Raw genomic sequence first — 18024 nt, forward strand, 5'->3', positions numbered from 1 at the left:
TATTGTTTCAGAGAGTAAGCTGCATTGACCTTAAAGAACATCATTTCTAGGTAAAAATTTTATTTATCTATCTATCTGTTTATTTATTTATTGATTAATTTTATATGCCACCATCTCAAGATTCAAGACAATTCTGGGGGCTCACAATGTAATGTAAACATGCAACAGGTTGGACTATTTTAGCGTGTACACATGCCCTGTCAGCTTCAGAATAGATGTTTTACTGGCATACCAAGCTTCAGATGTACACCACTATTCCTATAGTCATAAAACATAGAATTGAACAGTATTTCAACAAATTCTTATTACGGGGCAATCAACCCTACATTAATACAAGTGCTAACAGCTTCAAAATGATATAAATGATCGAACCAGATTGTTAATTTACATAATACCTTCATGGCACATTTAATGTGAGAAACACAACACCAAGGAAACAAATTCCCCCGGGTTCTTGATTATCTCCTGGATTAAGAATCTAAGAAACAGCCTATTACAACCCCTAATAGAACTGGCCTCCTGTTTTCCACAGTGGCCAATCAAATGCCTTGCCAATGGGAAGCCTAAAACAGTATATAAAGGCAACAGCTGACTTTCCCTATAACTGTCTCCTGGCATGGGGCAGCAGATAATGCCTTTAACATCTGAGAATCTACATCTAACATGACTTGCAGACTTCAACAACAAACAGAACTTCCATAAAAGAGTAAAATTATGCAATACATAATGCCACAAAATACTAATACACATATTTCTTTCAGAGCTTCTAAAGCAGTGGTGAGATTCAAAACTTTTTACTACCAGTTCTGTGGGCGTGGCTTGGTGGGCGTGGTGTGGCTTGGTGGGCATGGCAGGGGAAGGATACTGCAAAATCTCCATTCCCTCCCCTCTCCAGGGGAAGGTTACTGTAAAATCCCCATTTCCTCCTGATCAGCTGGGACTCGGGAGCCAGAGAATAGATGGGGGCGGGACCAGTGGTGGGATTCAAGTAATTTAACAACCGGTTCTCTGCCCTAATGATTTCTTCCAACAACCAGTTTGCCAAACTGCTCAGAAAGTTAACAACCGGTTCTCCCGAAGTGGTGCGAACTGCCTGAATCCCACCACTGGGCGGGACCAGTCAAAGGTGGTATTTACTGGTTCTCCAGACTACTCAAAATTTCTGTTACCAGTTGTCCAGAACTGGTCAGAACCTGCTGAATACCACCTCTGTTCTTTATTTTCCACTATCACCATCTTTCCCAATTTTATAATTGTTCACTGAAGCTTAAAAACAATATCGTTTCTATTCATTTATATTATGTTTGCTTGGATGCTTTACTGTCAACAAAATAGCGACTCTATTTTTCTAAGACAGTAAACTAATCATATATTAATGTTTAAATATTTGAGAATATGAGAGGCAGTTTGGCGTAGTGATTAAGAACACCAGGCTAGATATCAGGAGACTAAATTCTAGTCCTGCCTTAGGCATACAGCTAGCAGCTGACCTTGGGCTAGTCAGTTTCTCTCATCCTAGGAAGCAGGCTATGGCAAACCACTTTTGAAAAATCTTGCCAAAAAACTGCAGAGACTTGTCCAGGCAGTTTATCAGAATTTGACATAACTGAATGGAAAGGGGGGGAAATGACAATATACTCTATCTGTGCAAATTGTTTTGTGACCTGAGCTATAGCAGATCAAACTGAACTTGAACTAATTCAGATGAAGTTGTTAGTTCTGAGCATTTTTCTGTCTTTTTTATACCAGCACATAATATATATTTTTTCAGTTATGATAGCCTGACTGAATGGCCTCATTCTAGGAAATAGTGAAGAAAAAGCTGTATTCTAGAATCAAGACATTTATCTGGACAATCTATTATTTTATTTCGTTTATACAGTGTAACCAGGGTCACACACTGATCCATGCCAGGAACAAATAAGTCTTATTACAGCCACACAGGAATACGGTATTTAACTTCTACAAGCCTGAGAATTGTATCTGATTTTGCACAGCATGTTGAGACCATACTCCTCATCTGGATGTGGTTGTTGTGACCTTTGGGAAGGAGGTCCAGAAATTTTTACGACCATAGAATATTAATCATTTGATCTTTTAACCCATTCCCATGAATCAAAGGGGAAGGGTATGTATGTGATCATTTTGGTCACTTGCTCAAGAGGAAGATCTGGGAGCCATAAAAGATATGCAGTCCGGTTCCCAAGTTGCATTTTCTGGATTCCTGGCTTAGTATGTCATGTAAATCCAGTCAAATGTGCAATAATTCAGCAAATCATCATTAAGTCATTTTAGGCTTAGCACAATGTCTGAAGTCTGTCACAGAAAACAAAATGAATGGACCCAGATTGTCTGTAAAAGTATCCTTCCAAAACATAAGCCAGTGTGAATGGTCCAGTAAAATTATAAGCATCACCTGGGTTTTCAGTTTTTACTAAGAAACTCAACACAACCCATTCATAAAATGATATGGAGATATTGGGATTTAACTTACTTCAGTCTGACAGATTCAACCTCTCCAATGCCTAGCTATTTCACCTTCTGGCTAATCCAACTTCTTCTAAGCAAATGTTAAGATAATAAATCTCCCAGAGCTTTACTTAAATGCTTAGAACACTTGATATTATTCACATGTTCTCAGAGGCCCAATTATGGGACCTGGCAGCACAGTTTTAAAGACAAAATAGGTATTGTATGTCTTTTTATTTGTCTGGCCAACTCAGTTGTTCAACTTGCGTTCTGAGTGGGGAGCAAAAGAAGGACCAAGCGGGCTTCACCCTGCCCGGCAAACTTTTACCCTTATGCAAACTGCTTGCAACATTTTATTTTCCTGCCCATCCTTCTTGGCGTGATTAATAAAGTGATGCTTTCATCTACACCTCAGGGTGAACGTTTAATTAAAACTAGGGGGTATTCATTTTCAGACAGGAGAATATGTAACAAGTTGCATCACTTGCCTTTCGAGAGGCTTCAACAAAGCAATTTCACTTGCAATCCCTATAATCTAGCACCAATAATATGAAGTTGGTCAAAATAGCATATATAATTATAATTTGCTCTTTCAAAAATCTGCAATAATAAAAATGCTGCATCAGTTCTACAATCTTCCGTTTTAGAGAGTTCTAGCAGCTAAAATATGGCTAATTAGACATTCCCACTTCCAGTACAAATATACAAAAATCATTCCTGATTCAAAGGTAACAAGCTTGGGCAACAATAAAGCAAGTTCATGGACTGAAAGAATTTACTGTCAGAACCAATAGCAGTGGTCTTTTTATCTACTTTAAAAAGTAATATTCATCTGGGTAATTGTTAGTGTTCCTTTGTACCTTTTTGATATTTATAATTTGCCCTTAATCGGGATTTTTCTGATAATTTTCCTTAAGAATGCATGAACAGATCTAGTTTTTTTAATGTCTATTGAAAGCAAATTTTTAAAGCTTCATCACTTTCTCCTCACATTTTCATTCTACCATTACATGTTTCTCATTCTAAGACAACCTGGATAAAAAGGTTTCAGAACCCACCCATCCCAGCCAGGGATGCCTCAGAACATATAAAACCTTCTGGAAAGAATCAAAGAACTGGATGAGGCAATCACCTTTATTTTGAAAACTGATGTTACCCTTTTAACAGCTCTAGGTGACTTAGAAAAATACAACCCACAAATAAGACCATATACCCACTCCTTGCTACTTCCTTGGTTAGCAACCATTTCCAAATACAATGGTAATAAACAATTCATTTTCCAACCAATGCACCCATTTATGACCAAATTTCATGTGCTTAACAACAACACACACTAGAGTGAGGGAGTAACTTTGGCATAGCTGTACAAGAGAATTTTGTACAGCTAAATGAGACAGCAGTCTCTTTCTCTCCTCCTCGTCATGCGTTCATTTACCAAACATTTTGTTAAGTAACCTGGTCATTGTAATGGAATGAGTCACTAAATGAAGAGCTCTGCTTAGAAAAATGAAGAACATAAAGCCTTATATATAACATAATTGTTTAACATTAAAACAATTTAAAAAGAGAATTTGGCAATGCTGTAATTAATAAAATGGGAGAAATGATATTGTTTGTAATGATTAATTCTTATTCTCACAAACCATACATTGTTATTCGCTTGTTGAAGCAAAATTTCTAGCTACAAATTTCAAACCCAACCTTCTCCCTCCACTATTTCGTGGGAAGCCAGTGACATCAGGCAGTCATTTTCCTTAAGCCCACTCTACCTTACATGATTGTTGTGGAAAAGAAGCTTTGTTTGCTGCCATGAGGTCCTCTCTGTAACTATAATGGTATGTGGCAATGACCTTGGGAGACAGGTGCAAGAACCACAAACTAGACATCAGTTAGAGAAGTGGCAGCTGAGCTTGCAGAAGGAAGGTAGGTGTAGTAAACATCTCAGAAAAAAACCTTTCCCAGTTTCTTGAACTGTAAAGGTGATGGAAGGAGGAGATATACTTTCAGACTCACAAGATTTTATTAATGGAACTTTACAATAAAGTTAGAGATAGCATTTCTGGGCGTGCTTCTTGTCTGGACTATCTCACAAGGCTGACAGGAACTCTTTAAAACAGCTGCCATGGGAGAACCCTGGGAAAAGGCATGGTTATATTAAAGAATGGCACACAAGAGTTTAATTCGTGCCAGTATGTGCATTCCAAGAAATCTTTTGGGAATCAAATCCAAGCAGTGCTTCAGAGCCCTACTACTGACTTGTACTTACTTAATAACCAATTCTCTAATTCCACAATCATTTTCAGGCAATCTGTTTTCTGCTTCCCAGATGAAAAAATTCATGTTTGTATCTTCTTATATTTCATATTGCTGTTTTGAGCACCTTTCTTTAACCAGATGAATTCAGAAGACATGTTTTTTCTCAAAGTGAAAAAAAAATCCTCATGCTGTCCCACTTTCATCCCTGTCACACGTGCATAAGATGTCACAATGCAAGTAAACAAAGGAGTTTGTGCTGAAACAGTGCAACACCACTTTTATCTTCTGCCCACCCCCTTGAATTCCTTGAAGATACCTCCCCCTAAAACCAATCAAGATCTCACTCAAAATACATTCCTGTTCCTTATGCTCTTTCTGCAACTGATCACTAAGTAGTTTTTAAACATTTCTTATCTCTAGTATAAATGATCTTTCTAGGCTATGAATATGTCAGCTATGAAGGTAATGTAGATTAATATAGTGTGGCAAATATCATCACCGTGCTTACCCTTGTTAAAACTGGAGAATCAACAAACAGAATAGTAAAAACATAGACCAACCATATGCAATAATTTATCATTTTAACTGTGAATGAGAAAAGTGTAGCTGATTCTCCACTATCATCTCTTTCATACTGCCTGTAATCTCATTTAAATAAAATTCTGACATGTTTTCTTCCTCTCCATGCTGCTAACATATTAATTAGAGATTTGCACCTGGTGCCTGGCATGGGCCTATGAGAATATAACTGTTGATTGATTCTTCTCTCTCCTTTCTCACCTCATTTGCTTTTTAAAAATATATTTTGATTTATAAAAGAAAATAAGGACATAGAAACATTAAGGGATTCTGTCTCCCCTTTCCTACCTAGTTCAGCATTTTGGTTTTTGATTGGTTAGTAAATTCGTAATTACTAATTTTCTAACCAAACATTTTAAAATATTGTTTCTGTTAATCAGCTTTCTTATCAGTTTCAAAAAAAAGAAAGAAAAGAAAACAAGCAAACCCCACACAGATCTAATGTGAATACATGCAGCATATTTATACTTACAGTTGCAGCTTTGCACTTGGTTTTGGCCACAACAGTTCACAGCTCACAGACGTGAATTGTAGAAGCTGTTCTTTATTTTAAAAAGCAGCCTAGGGATTTAGTGTTCAGAGATACTACAGGGAAAAGCAATCCCAAACACACATAATAATATAGTACAGTGTGAACTCAATACAAGATGAATTACGGTGTTATCCTGTTTTCAAATGACAGTCACTCAGTTCAGGCTAAGTTTGCTATTAGATTCCTTTTGCTGGCAAAACAAAAAACACACCAAAATAGTATAGGTGCATGACTTAACATAACTTTTTTGTGATTTTATAGAATACTGATATAATTGTTAGACTTGTTGTGTATATTAGCATACATATAACAATGAATAAAGTTGAAGATTTGGTACATAAATATCAAGCAGTTAACTTTGTTCTCAACATTGGTTTAACAGAATGCCCACAAAAGAAGAAAATAAAGTGTTTCCAGTAGATTCAATGAAAAGTCCAAAATTCTCTTCTTTCTTCCTAACCTGACATGGTATAACAGAGAAAGGAATTTGACTCAGTATCAAATCACAAGTATGAATAACTTCCAAAACATAATGCAAAATAATTTTTCAGGATGTAAATTTTAGGTCTGCATCCACCTCTTCATGATAGTACATAATTAACAACCCTCAAATGAAAATGCTAAGAAAAAGAGAACTCGGAATAAATAATAAAGGATGAAAACACAATCTTATTGTTTATTTTTACATACATTCACAGAATCATGCAAATACCTGATAATGAACCCTAATTCTAATATGGAAATTCAGAATTAGGCTTCTAAATTATGGTGCATTCTAGACATTTTGATCTACAAATCATATCAGAGATTGGGGGATATTTGTTATAGAGTAATTAAGTTCTATTAAGGAGATAGCAGCTCCAAGGCCCTTCTAAAGTACTTTTATTTTATTTTGTTTCATCTGGAGAATAGTGGCAAGAAAAGGAAGGGAAAATCCTTATACAGGCACCCTCAACTTACAACTATAATGGCCCCCATTACAGTCATCAGTCATGAAAATTATAAAGTGGGTCACCATGTGACCATACCTGTTTTTACCTTTTTTGAGGTAGTCATAAAGTGACTGCCATAGTTGTAAAACAAATGCTAGTGTCAAAAAGCAAACCCATTGTTCACATGGGTCATTTCTGGCAAAAACCCATTGTTCACTATGGGTCATTTTTGGCAAAAGCCATTAGGGCAAAAGTATTGTAAAACGTGGTGAGGATGCTGCAAACAGCCATAAAGGCAGGACAGTAACTGAGTGCCTGACATGGGATCATGACTATTGAAATTTCAGAACCAGGTTGTAAATACCTTTATGGGCCACTGTTTTACCTTCAACCGATGGCTGAGCAATCAACCACAAGTTAAGGACTATCTGTACACATATTTACTTAATAATAGATGCATTTATTAAAATATCTTATCAGGCAGCCAATAAGCATAAATAATCAGCATACCACATTATTCCTGAAAGAATCCCTGTGTAATTTGGGTAAACTCACGCCAAAATCTGGATAAACTCATGCTATACTGGAAAGTATACTAATAGGGTCACACAATAAGTGCTTTTAGGCAAAGTCTAAAAGCCCTTTAATTCAAATAACTACAGAAGAACATGACAGCATATATAGTAGATCAGAAGCAAAAAAAGTACCATTCTACAAACACATCTTACTACATTAATGAGTTTTTTTTTAAATATTACACTGTAGAAATAAATGTTATAAAGTACTTACAAATATCTTTGGACAATCAATTAAAATCCACGTATTTAATCATTATGTGGATTAAAAGTAATAGTAACAACATTGTTTATTGGGGAAAGACAAGTTTCCAGAAATTGATGCATCTTCAAGTTACTTCAAATAAACCTGAAAAAAAAACACCTTCATTCACCTTATCATTAAAAATTATAATTACAATCATGTGCACCTACCTGAACATAAGTACCACTGTTATTAGGACATATTCCTGAATAGACATATATATCTTTTCTTTTATGTACACTGAGAGCATATGCACCAAGACAAATTCCTTGTGTGTCCAATCACACTTGGCCAATAAAATTCTATTCTATTCTATTCTATTCTATTCTATTCTATAAAAAAAACACCTTCATTCACCTTATCATTAAAAATTATAATTACAATCATGTGCACCTACCTGAACATAAGTACCACTGTTATTAGGACATATTCCTGAATAGACATATATAGGTTTGTATCATGATGTAGGTATCAGACAGAAGAAATACACTAGAATAAATGAACATCTTAAGGTACCACCATTAGCATCAGGCTCAGTTTCTGTTGACTGTATAAGAGCTTGCCCTCTCCATCTGTCCTTGGCAGGACTTTTGAGCCCTTTCAGACACATTCCGATTATCTTTTTGATGTCCTCCATTTACCATCTTCCATTTACCATTGCTATATAGTAGTTTTTTGATAATTCTTCATGTACTTGCATAACTTCTCCAAAGTATTTAAGTTTCTGTTTACTAATCGTTGTCTCACATATCAGTGCATAATGATACCTGAGATGTTTGACCTACTTTAATTTTAGCCTGCCGTGCAATCATTTTCGCTTATGAGCTTGCCTTTTCTTGCCACTGAATTCCTTCCTAAAATTAATTCCATTACTATTCTACAGAATTGTGACTCCAAGAAAATTTACCACCTTCTCTCCATCATAAACTGTAAAATAATTAAGGATGAATGCTTGCCTTTGGTTTTTTAATATTTAATGCATATTGTATAATTTTCATTCAGCAGATGCAGAATCAAGCACATTTTTTTTAGAAAAAGAATCCTTTCAAAAGTTTACTATTCATATCTGAAGTACTTGGCTGAAATTTATTCTGATTGGATCTGATTCCAATTATGGGGGGGGGTGTCAATTTTTTCATGTGACAATAATCCCATTAACCATTACTAAAAAAAAAAAACCTCAGCAAACTACATGCACACTTCTGTGTAATGCTGTTATATAGTTGTTTTTTTAATCAACCGTAACATTCTTTGCAAGTTCCACAGCAACAGAATATTAAAATCCTTAACAAACCACATGTTTCAGTAAGTTTCCTAGATGAACAGCTATGATAGTATTTGGCGCAAATACGACCAAAAAAGCTAAAAAATTTAAGGAGCCTCAAGCCTCCTTGCGGTATTTTCAAAATATGTTTTATTTATTTAGTCAAAACAGTATATATAAGTATAAGCATGAAAGTAACTATATAATATATAAGCATATATACAAGTATACAGTATACTGCATATATATATATACTTATATATACACACACACATATATATATATAAGTACATATATGTTTTCTGAGGTTTTTGCGGGTGTTTGTATGTAGGTCTTTGGTTATTCGGGTTTTCTCCCTAAATAACGAAAGGCTTTTCTCGAATAACCAAACCAAATAATTTTACGCGGGAGAAAACCCGAATAACCAAAGACCTACAAGTACATATATACAAATACACAGCTTGTCATAAACCTGCTCATGTTAGCCGAATAACATGCTCCTTTTTGTTTTATTTCGCAAATAACAAATAATCGTTTAAAAAAATCTGCCATGTGCAGCTTAGTAAGAATTATATTTTTATAAATTCAACTAAACGACGAGGAACCGCTAACAAACCACCAACTTCAGCTTAATAGGAGCTGAAGTTGGAGCTCAACCTCTCGCCTCAAAACAGCTGCTCTGTACTCTCCCACGTGACTTATCCGATCAAATCAAAAATGCCGGCTCAGAGCGCGCGATGACATCATTGTTATTGGGAGAGAGGCGGAGTCTCGAGACCAGCACGGTTATTACAACCTTAAGGACACCACGGGGAACGAACGTCTCTAATTTCTACCATAGAGTTATCGAGGCCTAGCACGACTTGTCACTCTATGGACCATAGCGACTACCGGCGCTCTCCGGCCGTTATCGGATGTTGAATGGTTATGCTTCCCTTTCCCGCGTCTTTTCTCCGAGAGCATGCTGGGAAACGCTATTAAAGAAACCCGTCTTCCGTTTCATTGGTCTTTCCTGTGCCGCGCTCGACAAAGTTGGTAAGTTTCGCCAGGGGCTGTTAGGGAGAAAACAAGTAAGCAGCGTCGGTTGGTTTTATTTAATTCTAAAAAAAAACAAAACAAAAAAAAACGGTGGTATTACGTTATGTACGTTAGATTTTGTGAACACGGAAAGCTAAAACACCAGCTTAGGACTATCAAGTCATAGCTATGGTAGGGTGAAAAAGATATTTTTTTTAAAAAAAATACTTAAATAAGATCAATTACAAATTAAATGTTGCGCTTCTGCAGAAAAAGAAATAGCGATGACCAAAATATTGGGTTTTCAGGACGATTGCCAAGATTCAGCCTAAACCTGTAGACTCGGAGCAGCATAGTGTTGCACACAAACTTTTTATATCCTTTTTTTTTTTTTCAAACCTAAACATGTACAATATTCCTGCGTTGCTGCCGCTTTGACAAAAGCTGGTGTATATTAATTTTTGGTCAGTTTCTTTTGAACGCTGCAAATAATAATGCAGTCATAATATGTGTCATAAATATGGATGGAATTAATCTTACTACGCTGAAGGTCTTTCAGCAAGAAATTATTGGTCACCGAGACTAGAGTCACATCTAGATGTCATCAGTCGTCATGGTGTGCTATAGTCCTCGAAGAGTAATGACTGACCTTTATTCACTGACTCTGTGATTCATTGGCAGACTCAGCTGCCAGGTTGGTAACAGGTATGAATTGCAACAAACTTCAACTGTATTGCTGGAGATAGGAGATAACTTGTGGTGGACATGGTAGTTCTAATGAAAGTAGTATACACTTAACATTTAAAAAAAATAGAGATTAAAAAGGTCAGACTTATTTTGCTTTCTAAAAGAAACACATTTTTCAAAAAGGGAATAAAATACTAGAACTACTTCAGTTATTATTTGTAAATAAATTATAAAAAGCAATTGTTTGATAGTGAGATAACTTAATTATGTTCCAAAATGAGTTTGACTCATACCTGAAATCAAAACATGGATAATTAGTTGGTTATTGTATTCTATGAGCTATTATAATTATTTCAGATGTTTTCAAATAGGCATTGATTTTGATTTTCCCCTTCGATATATTTTTAAACTTACTATAGTTAGCAAATTTTAAAATTCTCTATCAGTCAGTCAGGATTTGCCTAATGCTGTTATGTAGAATTCTCCATAAGATTACAGAATTTAGCTTGTCCGATTTAACAGTAAATTAAATCTTTTCTTTCCATGGAGCTAGAGTTGCATTGCAATATATTTTGCTGTGCTATGATTGCTTATACACACCTTTTGGCCCCCCTGCACAGTAGCCCTCAACATCCCCAGGGTTGGGGCTTAGAGCTGTAGGAATTTAGCACCCACCCCCCTCCTAGAAGAATGAAATATTCTAGGAAATATTTTAAAAAGCAGAATATTATACCTTCCTGGATGAGAAAAGGAGAAACATGCTCTTGGAAAGCGGCCCCCACCTTTGTTAATAGCCCCAGAAAGACAAAAGACATCTTATCTACAACACAGAAGACCTTCAGCTCCAGGGTGATGGGATTAAGACATGGTCCTCAGGACATGATAGGATTAGCCTCTACCCATCTCACCACATGGCACCTGGGAAGATTACATCAGCCAGCAAGGCTCAGGCAAGCTTGAGGGACAACCTACAATGTTAGCTAAGGCTCCCACCCCCTGGGAGTCTGACAACCAATCAGGATACTCTTCCTGTGCCCCAGAAAGTTCAAAGCTCAGAAAAAGCATAAAACCAGGGAGCACACAGGATCTCAGCCCCTTTTCTGTTCAGGATCTCAAGCCATGTGATCCTGACCACCATTAAACCATCTTTCCAAGCAGCCTCCATGTTTCCAGTGTCTTTGTTCCCACTTGGAACTGAACCCAGATGGATATTTCTTCCAACAGAGCCTTCAACAGTCTCATCCAGCCTCAGGGCCACCACTGCCACTGAGAAATGCCACCCAATTCCCCACACTTCAGCCAGCCGTGCTAGCATCATTGTGCAAAGCCCCAGTTGCCCTGCCACTATGTGCTCCACAAGTTCTGGATGCCTAGCTTTACCTTCTCTTTAACCCAACCATTTTTCTCCCACCTGCTCATGAGGCCCTATTTGGAGAGAGTGGTCCATGTGGCTTGGGAAAAGCAGCTTCAGGAAGAAGGCCTGGTGTAGCTGGCAAATGTAAAAGACGAGGTTTACTGTTTTGGTAATTGAAGAGACTGCTACATTGCTATAAACTGACAGACACAACAAGCCTGATTATAGATTCAATACTGACTTTTGAATTTTTTTCTCAGGGTTACTACAGAATTGGTGGAAAGAAGAAGGAAGTGATTACAGAATTCATCTGCAGCTGAAAAAGTGATGTTTATATTTCAATAAAAATAAAAACTGAAGCTGATTGATTTCTGCTTAATTATTTGGGCATCAGATTTTTAGGGGTGAAATGAAATTCCCATGTTCTACAACTTCAATTGGCAATATCCTGTATTTATATAGTGAGATGACATAGCTTATTAATTAAAAGACTTTATTTATTATGGAGAACCAGTTTGCTATAGCGGTTTAAGGCATCAAGCTAGAAACACTTGAGACCATGAGTTCTAATACTTCAGGCACAAAGCAAACTGGGTGAACTTGGGACCATATTCTCCCACCTGCTCATGAGGCCCTATTTGGAGAGAGTGGTCCATGTGGCTTGGGAAAAGCAGCCTCAGGAAGAAGGCCTGGTGTAGCTGGCAAATGTAAAAGACGAGGTTTACTGTTTTGGTAATTGAAGAGACTGCTACATTGCTATAAACTGACAGACACAACAAGCCTGATTATAGATTCAATACTGACTTTTGAATTTTTTTCTCAGGGTTACTACAGAATTGGTGGAAAGAAGAAGGAAGTGATTACAGAATTCATCTGCAGCTGAAAAAGTGATGTTTATATTTCAATAAAAATATATAAAAACTGAAGCTGATTGATTTCTGCTTAATTATTTGGGCATCAGATTTTTAGGGGTGAAATGAAATTCCCATGTTCTACAACTTCAATTGGCAATATCCTGTATTTATATAGTGAGATGACATAGCTTATTAATTAAAAGACTTTATTTATTATGGAGAACCAGTTTGCTATAGCGGTTTAAGGCATCAAGCTAGAAACACTTGAGACCATGAGTTCTAATACTTCAGGCACAAAGCAAACTGGGTGAACTTGGGACCATTTTCTCTCCCTCAGTCCTAGAAAGGAGGCAGTGAGGAATGGTTGGAAGAAACTGCGAAGTTCAAAGCTCAGAAAAGCATAAAACCAGGGAGCACACAGGATCTCAGCCCCTTTTCTGTTCAGGATCTCAAGCCATGTGATCCTGACCACCATTAAACCATCTTTCCAAGCAGCCTCCATGTTTCCAGTGTCTTTGTTCCCACTTGGAACTGAACCCAGATGGATATTTCTTCCAACAGAGCCTTCAACAGTCTCATCCAGCCTCAGGGCCACCACTGCCACTGAGAAATGCCACCCAATTCCCCACACTTCAGCCAGCCGTGCTAGCATCATTGTGCAAAGCCCCAGTTGCCCTGCCACTATGTGCTCCACAAGTTCTGGATGCCTAGCTTTACCTTCTCTTTAACCCAACCATTTTTCTCCCACCTGCTCATGAGGCCCTATTTGGAGAGAGTGGTCCATGTGGCTTGGGAAAAGCAGCCTCAGGAAGAAGGCCTGGTGTAGCTGGCAAATGTAAAAGACGAGGTTTACTGTTTTGGTAATTGAAGAGACTGCTACATTGCTATAAACTGACAGACACAACAAGCCTGATTATAGATTCAATACTGACTTTTGAATTTTTTTCTCAGGGTTACTACAGAATTGGTGGAAAGAAGAAGGAAGTGATTACAGAATTCATCTGCAGCTGAAAAAGTGATGTTTATATTTCAATAAAAATATATAAAAACTGAAGCTGATTGATTTCTGCTTAATTATTTGGGCATCAGATTTTTAGGGGTGAAATGAAATTCCCATGTTCTACAACTTCAATTGGCAATATCCTGTATTTATATAGTGAGATGACATAGCTTATTAATTAAAAGACTTTATTTATTATGGAGAACCAGTTTGCTATAGCGGTTTAAGGCATCAAGCTAGAAACACTTGAGACCATGAGTTCTAATACTTCAGGCACAAAGCAAACTGGGTGAACTTGGGACCATTTTCTCCCATCTGCTCATGAGGCCCTATTTGGAGAAAGAATTGTCCATGTGACTTGGGAAAAGCAACCTCAGGAAGAAGGCCTGGTGTAGCTGGCAAATGTAAAAGACGAGGTTTACTGTTTTGGTAATTGAAGAGACTGCTACATTGCTATAAACTGACAGACACAACAAGCCTGATTATAGATTCAATACTGACTTTTGAATTTTTTTCTCTGGGTTACTACAGAATTGGTGGAAAGAAGGTGCTTTAGTAATTGATTACAGAATTCATCTGCAGCTGACAAAGTGATGTTTATATTTCAATAAAATATATAAAAACTGAAGCTGATTGATTTCTGCTTAATTATTTGGGCATCAGATTTTTAGGGGTGAAATGAAATTCCCATGTTCTACAACTTCAATTGGCAATATCCTGTATTTATATAGTGAGATGACATAGCTTATTAATTAAAAGACTTTATTTATTATGGAGAACCAGTTTGCTATAGCGGTTTAAGGCATCAAGCTAGAAACACTTGAGACCATGAGTTCTAATACTTCAGGCACAAAGCAAACTGGGTGAACTTGGGACCATTTTCTCTCCCTCAGTCCTAGAAAGGAGGCAGTGAGGAATGGTTGGAAGAAACTGCGAAGTTCAAAGCTCAGAAAAGCATAAAACCAGGGAGCACACAGGATCTCAGCTCTTTATAAATTACTTCTGACAATGAATTATAAATGACAACTGCAACCCTAAACATTTTATTAAAACAGTTCCCCAATTTTAGATGTGTTGAACTGGGCAATTTCAACTGGGCCAGAAAACTCAAATAGTGGGTAAATCTCAGAGCACTGTGTACAGCTTTGTTTCAGGTAGGTAACAAACGTATCCGGGATATGAAAGCTGATCTTGGTTCATAATGTAGATCAGCTCTTTGTATTACACAAAACTAAAATTCAAAAGGTAGTTGTGAGATAAAAAGGAAAAGTAGCTTACTATTTGTCAAAGTTAATTCTATGGTGGTGCATACCACCAGCATTTCCACGGCCTCCTGGATGTTTCCTGTGTTTGCCTATAATGAACAACAAAAGCCATTAATTGGAATTTAGTCTAGAAAAGTTATTCACTCTGGAATACTATTTAATTTGTAAATTTTAGCCTTTTTTAAATGCAGGAATGTTCAATCTTGGCAATTTTTAAGACTTCCCATGCTGGCTGGAGAAATCTGGAAGTTGAAGTCTGCAAGTCTTAAAAGTTGCGAAGGTTGGACACACAATTGTTTTAATGTAATAATTACCCTTTAAGTTTCATTCTAATAAGTCATGTAGATACTTTGAATCTGCACAGATAACAAAGCAATCACTGTCACAGATGTGAAGACTTGGAATATCTAGACAGAACTGTTTTTGTGTCTTGCCTTTGAGATTGATTATTAACCCTTCTTCAGAGAAGATAGTACAAACACCAGATATGTCACATGAAGATGTTATGCAAGCCAATCTACATCAATAGTCAAATTCAACATAAAGCTTGGCAGCCAAAGATGGAAGCTTATGGCCTTTTGGAAGTTAGTATTGTCAGCACAGATAATGCTTATTTCTACTGATTCAACAGCATCTAGAACATGAACAAATTTAAGCATTCATATGACACCACACCTCAATAAATTTCATAATTTCCCCATACAACGAACTGTTACTATGCATTGTTTAGCTAAAGTAATAATATAAAAACAGATTCAAAAAGTGTGTGTGTATGTGTGTATATGTGTATTTCCCAGGATTTCCAATTTCATAGCATTGGGGGGGGGGGAAGGGGGGAAATCTGTATTTCCAAAACTTTTATTTTACTAGTGCTTACCAATACGTCCATGACCATGACTGACGTGCCCCCTTAGTTTCCTTGTCTTCCTCAATCTGGAAGGCTTAAAAATATAAAACACAAATTTGGTTATAATACACCCTTTTTGGGGAGGGGCACCCCTTTACTTCGACCAACTCTGCGGAAGGTTCTTTATTATCTTTACACAAAGAAGCAAAATTTTTGGTTTGGGTCTGCTTCACTGATTATTTAGTGTTGTTGTTTTTTTCTTTAAAAAATGTAGGAAAAACCAGAGGAAAGTTGTTGTGCAGAGAGACGACTTTCTGACCACTTTCTTTCAGGGAATGGTGGGCTTCGATCCAACCCCAACAAATAATTAACACAAACCCAACAAAATTAAAACTGGGCCGGGTCAACGTCTGCTTGTCGCTTCCGTCCTTCCACGAAAATCTAACCGCGGTCGCCTTCCCCACAGCCCAGCCCTCCGCCCGGGGAAGTCTCCCGTCCTCAGGGCAACCTCTCCTCGGAATATGGAGAGACATACAGCCAAAGGCCTAGGCAGCCCCGGCAAAAGCAGCAAGCGAAACCCGCGCGGCGTCTCCCTATCCCAAAACAAAGGAGCCAGAAACCGCCGAGTCCGAGACTAACCACGTTGCTCTCGACCTACCATCTTGCTTGATTGGCGACAAAAAGAACGAAGGAAGTTGGAAGCAACCTCTCGCGAGATTTCGCGTCTCTCTCCCGGTAAAGTTCTTTTCTCGCGATCTCTTCGGAGGAGTGGGGGGAGAGAGAAAGCGAGCGCGAGAGCGTCTCAAATGCTTCCGTTTCCGCTTCCGGTTTCTCCGGAGTGGGGCTTTCTTTAAGTAGCAATTTAGGAATTTTGAAAGAATTTAGAATCAGAGAGAATTTTTTTTTTCGTTTCGCTTTCGATAATCCTACCCCGTTTTCCTTCCTGTTTTTTTTAAAATAACTTTTTGTGGCGGGTTTGATTGTTGGCTAAATCAGGGGTCTCCAACCTTGGTCCCTTTAAGACTTGTGGACTTCAACTCCCAGAGTTTCTCAGCCAGCAAAACTGGCTGAGGAACTCTGGGAGTTGAAGTCCACAAGTCTTAAAGGGACCAAGGTTGGAGACCCCTGGACTAAATAAAACACTAATGATGGAAAGAGGAAAACTGCTGTTAAACCTTGGGGATTTGATCTTGAGGATAAAATCAAGGCGCAAAGTTTGGCATTGGGCCAAATAATTTTAATTCGTTTTATTTATTAAGCGCTTCAAAGAAGACGCTCTGTAAAAGCTGTGTCCTGCTTTTCTTTCAACCCAAGAAATACGATTCACTTCTCAAAGGCTGCTTCCCTAAAGTCATCCGCCATGACAGGTGGACACTCCATGGGTATACCTAAAGCTATAGGTAATCTAGATTGCAGAAAATATGACTTCTGTAACAGAATCATCAGTGCTTGGAACACTTTACCTGACTCTGTGGTCTCTTCCCATAATCCCAAAAGCTTTAACCAAAAACTTTCTACTATTGACCTCACCCCATTCCTAAGAGGACCATAAGGGGCGTGCATAATAGAATAGAATAGAATAGAATAGAATTTATTGGCCAAGTGTGATTGGACACACAAGGAATTTGTCTTGGTGCATATGCTCTCAGCGTACATAAAAGAAAAGATACATTCATCAAGGTACAACATTTACAACACAATTGATGGTCAATATATCAATATAAATCATAAGGATTGCCAGCAACAAGTTATAGTCATACAGTGGAAAGAGATTGGTGATGGGAACTATGAAACGATTAATAGTAGTGCAGATTCAGTAAATAGTCTGACAGTGTTGATGGAATTATTTGTTTAGCAGAGTGATGGCCTTCGGGGAAAAACTGTTCTTGTGTCTAGTTGTTCTGGTGTGCAGTGCTCTATAGCGTCGTTTTGAGGGTAGGAGTTGAAACAGATTATGTCCAGGATGCGAGGTGTTATGTATTCTTGTTTGTACCTTTAAATATTTGAGCGGGAAATCAGCACGTTGCTGATTGGACGAAGCCTCCAGCAGAACTGTATAAAAGGAGAGGTTTTTCCCCCAGCCTGTTGCTGGGTTCACCCTATATTAAAGAGCTGTTGTCACTACCCTGGTCTCCAGCCTCGTTACTTC

At 37.6% G+C, this 18024-nt stretch overlaps 1 long non-coding RNA gene and 1 other non-coding gene across 3 annotated transcripts; one reads left to right on the forward strand and one right to left on the reverse strand.

The window, feature by feature from the left end:
• Window positions 1-10443: 10443 nt before the first annotated feature.
• LOC131189384 (small nucleolar RNA SNORA3/SNORA45 family) lies at window positions 10444-10575 on the forward strand. The gene has a single exon (XR_009152998.1). It is a non-coding gene; the product is annotated as a small nucleolar RNA SNORA3/SNORA45 family (small nucleolar RNA).
• Window positions 10576-14970: 4395 nt separating this feature from the next.
• On the reverse strand, window positions 14971-16618 carry LOC131190097 (uncharacterized). Of its 2 annotated transcripts, none has more exons than XR_009153227.1 (3): window positions 16534-16618; window positions 15906-15969; window positions 14971-15117 (listed from the first exon to the last, which is right to left on the reverse strand). It is a non-coding gene; the product is annotated as an uncharacterized LOC131190097 (long non-coding RNA). The 2 variants fall into 2 exon arrangements; XR_009153229.1 differs by having other exon boundaries at window positions 16515-16546.
• Between the last annotated feature and the right edge of the window lie 1406 nt (window positions 16619-18024).

This window comes from Ahaetulla prasina, chromosome 1 (genome assembly GCF_028640845.1).
Source record: "Ahaetulla prasina isolate Xishuangbanna chromosome 1, ASM2864084v1, whole genome shotgun sequence".
NCBI lineage: Eukaryota > Metazoa > Chordata > Lepidosauria > Squamata > Colubridae > Ahaetulla > Ahaetulla prasina.